The sequence below is a fragment of the Arvicola amphibius genome, chromosome 12 (genome assembly GCF_903992535.2).
Source record: "Arvicola amphibius chromosome 12, mArvAmp1.2, whole genome shotgun sequence".
NCBI classification, from domain to species: Eukaryota; Metazoa; Chordata; class Mammalia; order Rodentia; family Cricetidae; genus Arvicola; species Arvicola amphibius.
This window is the reverse complement of record NC_052058.2, coordinates 35674255-35686222: the sequence shown is the minus strand read 5'-3', so window position 1 is coordinate 35686222 and position 11968 is coordinate 35674255. Positions and strand designations below refer to the sequence as shown.

Genomic DNA, 11968 nt, shown 5'->3' with positions numbered 1-11968 from the left:
GGTGATGATATCCAGACTGTAGCTGCTGCCAAGAACCATTTCTGGGTCTGTGGTCCTCCTGTGGCCAGGTTCTGTGCTGAAGTTCAGTCCTCATTTCCACTAAGATCCACATTGAGGCCCAGGGTCTGGGCCACAACCTGTGGTCCTGTCAGAGTCTGGGGGCCATTCTGCCACCAGGACCATACATTTTTGGGTGGTCTGTGATTCCACCTGGTGCCAAGGTGTCATCTGAGCCCTGGGCTGCTGCTCGGGGCCATATCTGGGTCTGTGGCCCTATAGTGGCTGGTGTTTAGGTTGACATCTGTGTCTCCTGTTGCCACCAAGGGTCATGTGGATGACCAGGGTCAGATCAGCCACTTGAGTTCATGTTGGTATCTGAGGGCCATGCTGCAGCTGGGACCATACAAATCTGAGTGGCCTGCGCTGCCACCCAATGCCACAGTGGCATCTGTGCCAGAGCTGCAGCTGAGGGCCTTATCTGGGTGCTCCTACTGCATTCAGAGTCTGCATTGATGTCGAAGGCTCCTGTTACCATGGAAGGCCATGCAGATGCCCACAGTCTGGGGTCATGCTGGTGTCTGAGGGCCCAATCTCAATGTCTTCTACTATTACCCAGGGCAATGGTGACAGTAGGTGACATCTAGGATTGGCTGCTGCCAAGGATCACTTCTGGGCTGATGGTCCTCAGTGGCCAGGGTCTGTGTTGAAGCCAAAGGGCATAAGGAAGCCTTGGGTTGGGGCTACAGCCTGAGGCCTTAGCCATGTCTGGGGACTATGCATTGACCAGAATCAATGTTTCCACCTTGGAGCTAGGAGGTCATTCAGGCCCAAGTTGTGGTTGAGAGTTGTGTCTAGGTCCATTGTCCAGTTTCAGCTGGGATCTGTATTGATGTCTGTGGCTTATATCACCTCAGGGGACTGTAGGAAATATGCATGATGAAATTACCATGAGCTGTCCTTAACTTTTACTGTCCCTGAGAAAGTTGGTCCTGCTTCTCTCTGGACACTGCAGCAAGAGAGCTGGATCTGACCTTCATGGGAGAGCTGGTCCCTAGGCTCAGGACAGATCACCCCACCCCTCACCAGAGAAGACCTAAAGCTGACCCTGATGGTATAGACATAGAGGAGCTGGCTCTATACCCTCACCTGAGGCAGGTGGCCCCTATGATTCGGGATGACCAACTCACCTACCACTCAGGCCCATAGCTGGTTCTTGGGTTGACCCATGAAGCTTATAATCCATACCCACAGGATCTCCATGATTCAGGGCAGCTTCTGGATATCCTGGAGGAGTTAAAGGGAGAATCCAGTGATGATAGTGTTTCAGAAACCAGAGGCCTTGAAACAGACCAGTGACTCACTGCAATGAACATTTGCTACTAAAGTTGATAGGACAAAAGGGTATATGCTATGTTACACACTGCTTCCAGCTCCACCAGGATGAATGAAATGGTATTGGAGAGGCAGGAAAGATGGAGAAGTAAAGAGGTTTTTGTTGTTTTGTTTTGTTCTTGTTTTTATTTGTTTGCTTAATTGCCTTATCTTGTTTTGTTTTGATTTTTAAAATTTTCTTTTGGGGACACTGTAGGGATAATAGGAGGATATAGGGTGACTAGGAGGTGAGCATATTTAGGGGGTATGATGTGAAATTTCCAAAGAATCAATAAAGAAATCAGGTTAAATTTAACAAAATGAATAGGTCCATCCATCTGCCAGGTCCAAGAAGGACATCTCACTGGCAAAAACTCCCCAAATCAAAATGTAAAGAATAGACTTCAATCTATTCAGCCAAGGGAAGCTGGACAGAGACCAGCATATCTGTTCTGATGTCTGATAAATAAACTTCAGATCAAAATGAGTTAGAAGAAGAATATATGACAAATGCCTCCTGATTGAGGAACAATTCAAGATGCTATAACTGTTGAACCATTTTGTATCTATTGTTGGGCTCCAAGTTTTACAAGACAAACACTAATGAGCATTAAAATCTGATGGGTTCTCAAGTAATAATAGTAGTGAGTCAAATATCCCATCTTTAGTTTTTATTTCTTTGTGTATGTGTGTGCACGTGTGTGTGTGTGCATGCCCATTCTGTTACATCATAACGTAGGTATGCATTTCAAAAGACAACTTGTAAGAGCCAGTTCTCTAATTTTTCTCTATGTGTTCTGGGACTGACCTCCAGTTATCAGAAATTACCATTCCAAATATCCTGTATAAAATATAAAATAGAAAAGAATGATCCTTACCACAAAAGTAAAAGACCTTTATAATAAAACATTTAAGGTAACAAATCAAAAATTAGAAAAGACACTATAAGATTGAAGACCTCACTTGCTTAAGACTTGGAAGAATCAATGCTGCAAAACTGACTTTGTTGCCTAATCAATCTACAGTTTCAATATAATCACCAATTTCCATCAATATTCCAATTATATTCTTTACAAATCTAGAAAAAAGAAAATCTCTCCAGATAAATGTGGACACTCAAAAAGACCTGAATAGCAAAAGCATTCCAAACAAAAAGGAGCAAGGCTAGAGTTATCATTTCTGAAAACTATAGTATTATGTTATCTGAAAACTATACTATAGAGCAGTGGTAACAAAAACAGAATGCTCCTGGCACAAAAATAGGTGTGTAGAATGTGATAATTATCTTTGCTGTTAATTTGAGTAGATTTAGATTTATTTCCAGAAAAGTTTAACTGAAGAGGGAAAACCTACCCTGCTTGTGGGCAGCAGCATCATATGGGCTGTGGTTCAGGGATGAATTAAAGGAAGAAGGCAAGCTTAGCTTGAGCACTCCTGTCTGTCTGCTTCCTGACTGTATGCATAATGTGATTAGCTTTCTCACATTTTCTCTACCACAATGGACTGTAGCCCTTCAAACTATGAACCAAAGTAAACCTATGTCACCTTTGGTCAGATATGTTGTCTCAGAAACTAATAAATGGCACACCAATGATATAGGAGAGATGAAACAAAAATAAACTCAAACAATTACAAGACAATTTCAGCAAGATCTCAAAATCACATGTTGATAAAAGTGTCCCATTAACAAATGATGCTGATGAAATTGGAAATTCATCTTAAAAAAGAGTGAAATTCAACCCATGTCTCTCACCCTGCACAAAATCCACTTTAAAATAAGTCTAAAATTTTGAGACCTGAAGCTTTGGAACAGTCCGGAACTTTCTGAAGAAGACTCCATGGTTCAGAAAAACTACAACAACTGGCTCATGAATTTAAAGGAAATCAAAAGGCTCTGCAGAGCAGCGGATGCAACAATATCAGAATAGAAAAAATATCATTACCAACTGCATATGAGTCAGGGGGTTAAATTTTAGAATATACAAAGAAATGTAAAAGCTAAATACCAAAAACCTAAATCATCTAATCTATAAGTGTCATGATGAACTAAATATACTCTTATTAAAAGTCCAGATACAATGGTCAAGCAATATTTGAAAACTGTTCAATACCCTAAGCCATCATAGAAACGCAAGTTAGAAATGACTGTGGATAACATTTCACCCCATTGCCCTATACATTCTGCAGGACACACAGGAAGAAAGTGACTGACAAACTGCCAATATAGTGGGAACTGTCTTTGAAATTTCCTGCTTCATGGAAAAGTCTGCTCGTGCTATGGAGCTGTAGGCTGAAGATGGATGCCCCAACAGTACAGAAGAACTTTGGGTAACTGTCAGACAGCAAGATGTCTCTGTCAATTCTAGAGTTTTAGAAGTAGTTTACAATGCACTTCCTGTTTACTGACTCCTTCTGGAGTCTTTGATGGTGTTGAAGAATAGATAGTTATAATTATGTTTTCCTTAGTTATGATAAAAGATTAAATATAAATGTTGTAACTGTAATTTTTGATTGATAACTGTTTTGTTGTGTGTAATCTTGCTATGTTAAAGTCAAAACCTTCCTTTTTATTTACACAGAAAATGGGAGGTGATATGGAGGTGATGTGTGCTGTGAATATGTTTTATTGCCATTGGTTAATAAAGAAGCTGCTTTTGGTCAATGGCTTAACAGAGTAAAGCCAGGCTGGAAGAGATATGTATATAAAGAGTAGGTGGAGTCAGTGAGAAGCCATGTAGCACTGCCAGAAACATGCTGGATGGAAGCTTGCTGGTAAGCCACAGTCACATGGCAATACACAGATTAATAGAAATGGTTTAAGATATAAGAGTTAGTCAAAAATATACTTAAGTTACTGCCCAAACAGTGCTACAAATAATATAGATTCTGTGTGTTTATTGTAAGACCAGGTGGAATAGAACTCTCCAACTACATAGGGTTTCTCTATCTACAGCGTTGCCTATCCTGGAACTCACTCTGTAACTCCGGCCGGTCTCTAATACAGATATCTGCCTGCCTCTGCCTCCCAAGTGCTGGGTTTAAAGGTTGAGCCACAAATGCCTGACTTAAATTTTCTTTCTGAAATCTGGCAATAGAATCACCATATGACCCAGCTATGCCACTGCTATATTCATACATTGAAACACACTGTGTCAATATTCTGCAGATGTACTTGTGCAGCCACGTTTATCAGTGAACTCAGCTCAACCGCCAGGAAATGAAACTAGCCTAGATGTCCACCAATAGATGAGAAGATTTAAAAAGAGAGAGAGAATTTTATGTGAAGAGATATGAAGTCATATTATTTGCAGACAGGTGGGAGGCAATTGGAGATCATTACATTGGGTGAAATGAGCTGAACTCAGAAAGACAGTGTTTTCCCTTACATGCAAACCCTAGATTTGTGTGTGTTTGTGTGTGTGTGTGCATGAATACACATGTGTATATATATATATACATATATGTATGTGTGTGTGTATGTGCACATATGTGAGTGTGCGATGAAAACAGAAGAGAAGCCATGAGAGGGGTGGAAGAGATGCTAGAAGAGATGGGGAGGGAGCTAAAATAAAGAGGGAGAATATATGTAATATAAAATATGAAGACAGTGACTATAGTGGTCAGGAAGAGGTCCAACAAATATGGAACAGGGATTCAGGAGAGAGGAAGGGGAAGGTGAAGAATAAATATAGTCTGCAGTGTGATGCATAGTATATTATAAAAATAACAACAAATATAATAATAATTAATGAGATCATAAAAATAAAGATATGAGTAGTAATGAATATGCCATAATAAATCTCTTTACTTTGCATGCTAACTATAGAGATTAAGGAATAATTACATTATATACTTTTGTAGAAATTTTACAAGGGAAATTATTTCATACAATTGATACATGCTAGTGAAATCTCATAAATAATTTAAGAGTTTATGAACATTTATAAAAGGAAACAGATTGCATCAAGTGGTCATCTAACCAGTCCTTTTCATGAAAACTTAGACCTTATGGATTTTTATAAATGTTCCATTGAAAACTTTTGTGACTATTTTGTTTCTGAATTCAGATCAAAATGATCTTACCTCACAGACTGCTAGTTGAATTTATGGATCAAAGATTCAGGGCAATGTTTAAAGTTCTTTTTAGAAACTTCCAATACTTTGAAAAGGTTGGAACATGTACTTTTACCTTCTATACTCAAAATGCAAAACAGCCATGGATTCACACAGATAATAAGATTCTCTCCAGCCTTGACCTTGTGTGTCCACAGCAGATGCGCCCTTCACAGCCTAAGAAAATTCTTTTTTTTCTATTTTATTTTGCTCTGTAAAAACAAAAATGATTTCACTTCTGATGTATAACGTAAGTGCAGACAGAACCAGATTATGCAAAATATGGCCGTAACTATACTTTGTGCAAGTAAGCCAAAGATATGGGGAAAAACCACAGGGACTGTGGAAGCGACTGGCTTCGTAGCAGTCACCAGAGTACAGGCACAAAGGGTCCCATCCTGTCTCAGATCAGAGACTGGAGATCAAGTTAGTCATGCCTACACTCTCCAAAATGGCCCTTTTCCTTGCAGTCAGCCCACTGCTTCCTGAAGCCTGTCTGAGTGCAGCTCTGCTCCGTCTCACATAGTTCACTGACGAATTGCATCAGTGTCAGAAGTGACAGCTTTTTATAAGAAACTACTTTCAAATTATCAAGAGTTTTCAGAGAAGGAAAGATAATAGCTACACAGTGACTGCTGAGAGCCTGACACTGCCCAAGAAGCCGCTTATCAAATCTGCACATATCTGCTCACAGTGCTTGTGTTTATGTGTGAACATAAGCTCACAGTGGACATGTGTGTGCACACATGTGCATCTATAGTCCATTATTTTCTTTCTTAAGATTATTTACATTTCTTTGTATATGGGTGTTTTGCCTACATATACATCCATCTGTCATATGCAGGTCCGGTGCCCACAGATCCCAAAAGAAGGAGTTGGATTCCTTGGAACTAGAGTAACAGAGAATTATTAGCTGCCATGTTGATGTTGGGACCTGCACAGGGGCTTCTGGGAGAATAGCCAGTGATCTTACCTGCTAGTCATCTCTTCAACCCCAAGATCATTATTTTCTGATAGTACGATTCAAAAAGTATTTCAGGGACAATGACAGTGACCTGCAGGCATGACTCTCAATATTTTTCCTCAATGTCCTCAAACCTAAAAAGAGAAGTACAAAGGAAAGGCAAATCTATAATTTAAGCTTGAAGAACAGTGTGAAAGAACATAGAAACATTTGCAGCAGCTCTGTAATTTAACCCAGAGAATTTACAATTAACTTCCTGGGAAATGGTCAGGGAGGGCGATGTTACGACCTTAAAATAATAAAACATATAATAAACCATTAGCATGTTAGACAATGGTATCAATAGTATTTCTGAACCTGAATTGGTAGAGAAGGGATCGTGGGAAAGAATGATTTATGATCTAGGCTCACGCGTGTCAGATATGATGACACTCCGACATCTCTGTCACCCTGTCACTCAGCAAGAGACAGGCTGAGACCGGGCCTAAGGGTCCTCTGATCACAGAGGTCAGACTGTTCCTACTCTCTCTGATTTACACATGTTAGGTCTCTGTCTTTCACTAATGAGGAGGTAGAAAACCTTACACAGTACATGATATTGACTTATTCTCAAGCCAAACATATTTTGTGAGCTTGTTTTTCTACAACCAAACTGAAACCCGTTCTGCAGTCCGCTAGCCCTTTTCTCTTCAGCTCACACCTTTCGGGTCTTCGGTAGCTTTAAAAATGGAAACATCTTTCGTGTGAGACATATAATCATTAAGATGAAAGGCTTAAGGGACATGCTGAGTTTCTTGAGTCATGGACTCTTCGGGTCGACCTCAGAGTGACAGTGAGAAATGCAGTAGAAGGATGGGAGAAGGTGGCGCTTTCTGAGTTGCGTGTCTTCTTGAGGCTTCTCCTCCCCAACCCTCCCCCACCAGGCACTGGTCAAAATCCTTCTCTCTCCGACTCCCTGGATTCTGTTGAATGTTTTTTAAGCGCCACTACTTAGACGGGCCCATTCGTCTACCTCCAAGTTCAAAGGAAGATTCGCATTACTGATTTTTCTTGCCATGAAACTTTTATTTTCAGGCCCAAGTAAATTGATGTTCATCTTCAATTCCCCGCATAATCTCCCAGGTGCACTCATTCTGAGGCGATGTGCTCGGCGAGACACACAGCTCCACTGTGGGCGAGATGGGATGTGGTTACTGAAATGAAATATAAAAGCCAAGAAGGAAAAATCGCCGTAGCACTCCCTCACCTCATTTCCAAGGGTCAGCCTGGAATTTATCCTCCAAAGCATTCTGCTCAGCTTTAGCTCACCCCAGGGGCAAGTCTTCGATGATGGTGCTCCTCAGAGACACCAGAATTAATTTCCTAGAAATAATCACATTCTGCTTTATTATATTTATGTATTAATTCATTCACTCATTGAACAAACATTTATTGAGTGACCTTCCTGGACCAGGCACTAAGCCCAGTCACTTAAAGTCTAAAACACAGAATTGGGAAATTATAGATTCCGTGCCATGGCGAGGGAGAAAGCAAGGAGTGTGAGAGCCTTAGGGACCCAGAAGCCACCCTCGTTCTGCCTATAGGGTATCGGTTGAAGTTTGGCCGCTTAGGTACTTGGGATTCAGTCTTGCTGAGCAGGGAAAGGGGGCACATACAAAGCAAATGTGTCTGTCTGAGCCATGAAAGGTGAACAGGCATGTGTCAAAACACAAGGAGAAGTCATGGGAGACCAGCTACAGGCAGCAAGCTGAGAGCCCAGGGCCACTTCACACAGAGGACTCCCCACAACCCAGCAAGCCCTGTCTATAAGGAAAAAGGCCACTGTGGGAGAAGGTCTTTGGACTCCATGTCCGCTTGTTCCAGGCTATTATAAGTGGCAGCCATTAAATTCCAGATATCGTAAGCTCCAGGGGAGGGCTCTGAATTCCCTGTGTGAAGGAGAAAAACAAAGGTTAGGAGGAAAAAAGAATTTCTGTTATGAGATGAGAGCTGAGCAAATAAATTAACCCTCTTGTACTTTGTTTACTAATCTACATATTGGAAATGAGCTGGCCTTCTTTTATCAAATAAATGTCTTAGAGTAGAAAATGTCTTGTTTGCTGCCCCTGTGGAATTAAAGCGCCTTGTGCTATTTACCAAGATTCCTTTCCTGGACCTTCCAAACTCACCACCTGTGTCAACCCTGAGATTGGGAGCAACTGAAGCCAAATGTCTGGCTAATGGTTTGGAAAACAAAGTCAGAGGGGAAGCCGAGAACTAGACTATGGCTAAGTGGCCCACAGTCCTCCAGCCCATTTCTCTGACTGTTCGTCCCAAGCTTCTAAGGTGGCTTGGGAGAAATTAAAGGTGGAGGGGTAAGGCTGGCTTGCTATACTCATTTCTGGCACCACAAATGGGCTACTTGAAGGTGGTGCCCCAAAGTTGTTATTTAAAGCAGAAAGAAAAATGTTATTCTCACAACAGTATGGATTCTAAGAATGGCCTCTGGGGAGCCTGAAAGAGGCAGTAGCAGAGGTTATTGAGGAAAGCAGGTTCTTACCTTATCCATCCTCACCTCAGTGGCTCCGTTCATCTTCAAAGCAGCCAGCTTAGTCTTCAAATCTTTCTTTCTGTACTATGTTCATGAAATTTCCCACACTCGCCTCTTCCTGCAGTCAAGCATCCCTTCGTCTCCCTGCTATTAAAACATCTATGAACGAGCTGCTAAAGTGCCTGCCATACTAGACTAAGAACCAGATATGAATCCCCAAGACATACATAAAAAGCATGGCAGCGTGTATCTGCAACCCCAAGCTGGGAGGCAAAGACAGGAGGATCCTTTGGGCCCCCAATCAGACAAATTGAGATCCAGACCAAGAAAAGCCCTTGTCTCGCCAAACAAGGTGGATGGCATTTAAGGAACAATCTAAGTTTGACTGTTGGCTTCCATGGGCATGAATACGTATTTCCATCCATTTACATATATACAAGCATACAACATCACCAAACACTTGTGATTGTATTTAGGGCAACCCGAAGAATGCAGGCAATAACCCCATCTCTGTTATGTAACTTAACATCTCTAAACATAGGTGTGTATGTGTCTATACACATATATGATTATTTACAGGAGCAAGTGATAGTACCTGGACATCTTTGGGAGACTGTTATTGAATGTATGATACTCATTTAACTACTAATGCATTTAATTACCCAAGGCTGACCTAAACTAGGATGAGGCAAGTTAGGCACCCAAAGCACATGGTTTAAGGAGGTCCTTGCTTCCAGGTACTTCAATAAGGTTCACACTTAAAACTGACATCTATTTAAATTCCATGCAGTAACTATCTCACAGCAGTAACAGAACAGGGATGGCATGACTAACCAGTATCCTTAAGGCAAAGTAGCAAAACTCTGACTGGCTCCAGGAGCTGGGCTGTGTGTGTGTGTGTGTGTGTGTGTGTGTGTGTGTGTGTGTGTGTGTAAAATAGTGATGCAGATGGTGCATAGGAAGGATGAATAGAGCATCTGAGTGATAGCTACTCCATAACTAAAACTGACACTGTACTCCAGTAACATCTTTGAGTACAGCAGATTTTGCACGCACCTAGGCAACTTTGCCTTTACTGGGGAAACTGATTCCTGCCCAGATAATGGAGCTTTTCAACCGAGATACCACCAAGAACCAAGCACCAGCCTTGCAGAAGCTATTGCACTGGGGGAAACACTGGGAAGACTATAAAGTGGCTACAACCGAATCTCCTAGGAGAATAGGGTCTCAAAGAGAACGTGAAAAGCAGACAGTGTGTATTTTGTGGATACATTTAGGAACTTGTTATGCAGCCCTGGCTGGCCTGGAACTCACTGTGTAGTCTAGGCTAGCAGAGGACCATAGACAGGTACCAGCACAGTTGAATGAAGTGTCTCTGTTAGGGGGATTCATGAATATCGATGTTACTTTTCTCCTGCATTATCTCAAAGAACCAGAGATCATTGGGGCCCTCACTGTTCTAAGTTGCCTGTCTTTGGAATACCCAGCAGAGAGCCAACAGTACACAGACCCAGACCACTTGTCCTCCCAACTAAAACCTTCTCCTGCCCAACCTAAATACCCCTTGTCCCTCCTCCTTCTCTGGCTCACACACTCTCAACCAAGAGGACAGTGACTCACACTAATTATACAGCAGCTGGGACTTTCTATTTATTTGCCAGCTATTTATAACTCACTTAGACAAGGAAGCCTCCTCCCACCCCAAGTAAAATTTCTCTGGGGTGGATCTAGTTTTATCTAAATTGGCTGGACAGAGTTGCAAAGCATATATAATCCATATTGAAAGAGATAAGGTTTTTCTCCTTGTACTGGATATAAAAATAACCAACATGCAAAATGAGCATGGATAGGGAAAAATTAATTTACTTCCCTGCTTAATTAGTAGATGCAAGATAAATGTATCTGCTTAGCTCCCTAATTATAATAATACTTAACAGTTATGTGAAGCTCTTCATCATCAAAAAAATACCACTCTCCTGACACTAAAATCATTAGTCTTTGGCACCCCTCGGTGAGCATCTTATCTAAATAGGGGAAAGACTATGGTACTGGGGGTGGGGAGCTGAGGATTCAGATAGAAGTACTAAAACTTTCCATTATCATTAAGTAAGCTGTTCCATGTGGTCCTACTCTTCTGTCCCCAGAACCTGGGTGTCTGGGGACAATCTACAAGCCACAGGGAGAAGTTTGACAATGAGGCCCAGTGCTGTGGACATTTGCTCATCTGACAGGATAGCCAGGACCTTTCTTGTAGCAATAACAGAGCAGAGGTGACCACAAGAAGACAGAGACCCTGGGTGCCTCCTTGAAGAAGTGAACAACACGTGGAGCCCTGCTGGCTACTGTCATATGTGTGTTCATGGGACTTCTTAACCTAGTGATGTTCAGATAAGAATTTCTGCATTGCCTTGTTGCTCTAACGGTATCCAGCTCTCAGCTTTACTCATATCAGCCTGGAACCCATGAAGTGAATCCCATATTCACTGACACTAGAAATTTGACCTCTCCAAATCCTGGGATCTCACAGTCCTTGCATCTTTAAAAAAATAAATATTCAGCCTCAGAGTAGGGTTTGACATTCCATCCTTGGGAGTAAAGGAGGTGGTATGAGCTTGCTTTCCTGGAGGGATGAATTTTGCCTTCCATCACTAGCTTCCCTCACAGGTTCCTCCCTAGCTTAGTGCTTCCATCTTAGCCTTCCATGGACCAGTCAATGCACCTGGATGAATCTCTTCTTCTTCCTCTTCTTCTCTTCTCTTCTCTTCTCTTCTTTTCTCCTCTCCTCTCCTCTCCTCTCCTCTCCTCTCTCCTCCTCCTCCTCCTGTCCTCCTCCTCCTCCTCCTCCTCCTCCTCCTCCTCCTCCTCCTCCTCCTCCTCCTCCTTCTTTTTCATAAATTCAGAGACCTTATTCTTACCAAACATTGGAATGACATTATTATTACAAAAGAAAGAAACATTAAATTCAGCCAGCACTGTGTTTAGTGCCTGAT

General features: G+C 41.8%; 1 long non-coding RNA gene across 1 annotated transcript; it reads right to left on the bottom strand.

Moving 5' to 3' along the window:
* Positions 1 to 1196: 1196 nt before the first annotated feature.
* On the bottom strand, positions 1197 to 7596 carry LOC119827213. The gene is made up of 3 exons (XR_005287564.1): positions 7461 to 7596; positions 6458 to 6582; positions 1197 to 1284 (listed from the first exon to the last, which is right to left on the bottom strand). It is a non-coding gene; the product is annotated as an uncharacterized LOC119827213 (long non-coding RNA).
* Between the last annotated feature and the right edge of the window lie 4372 nt (positions 7597 to 11968).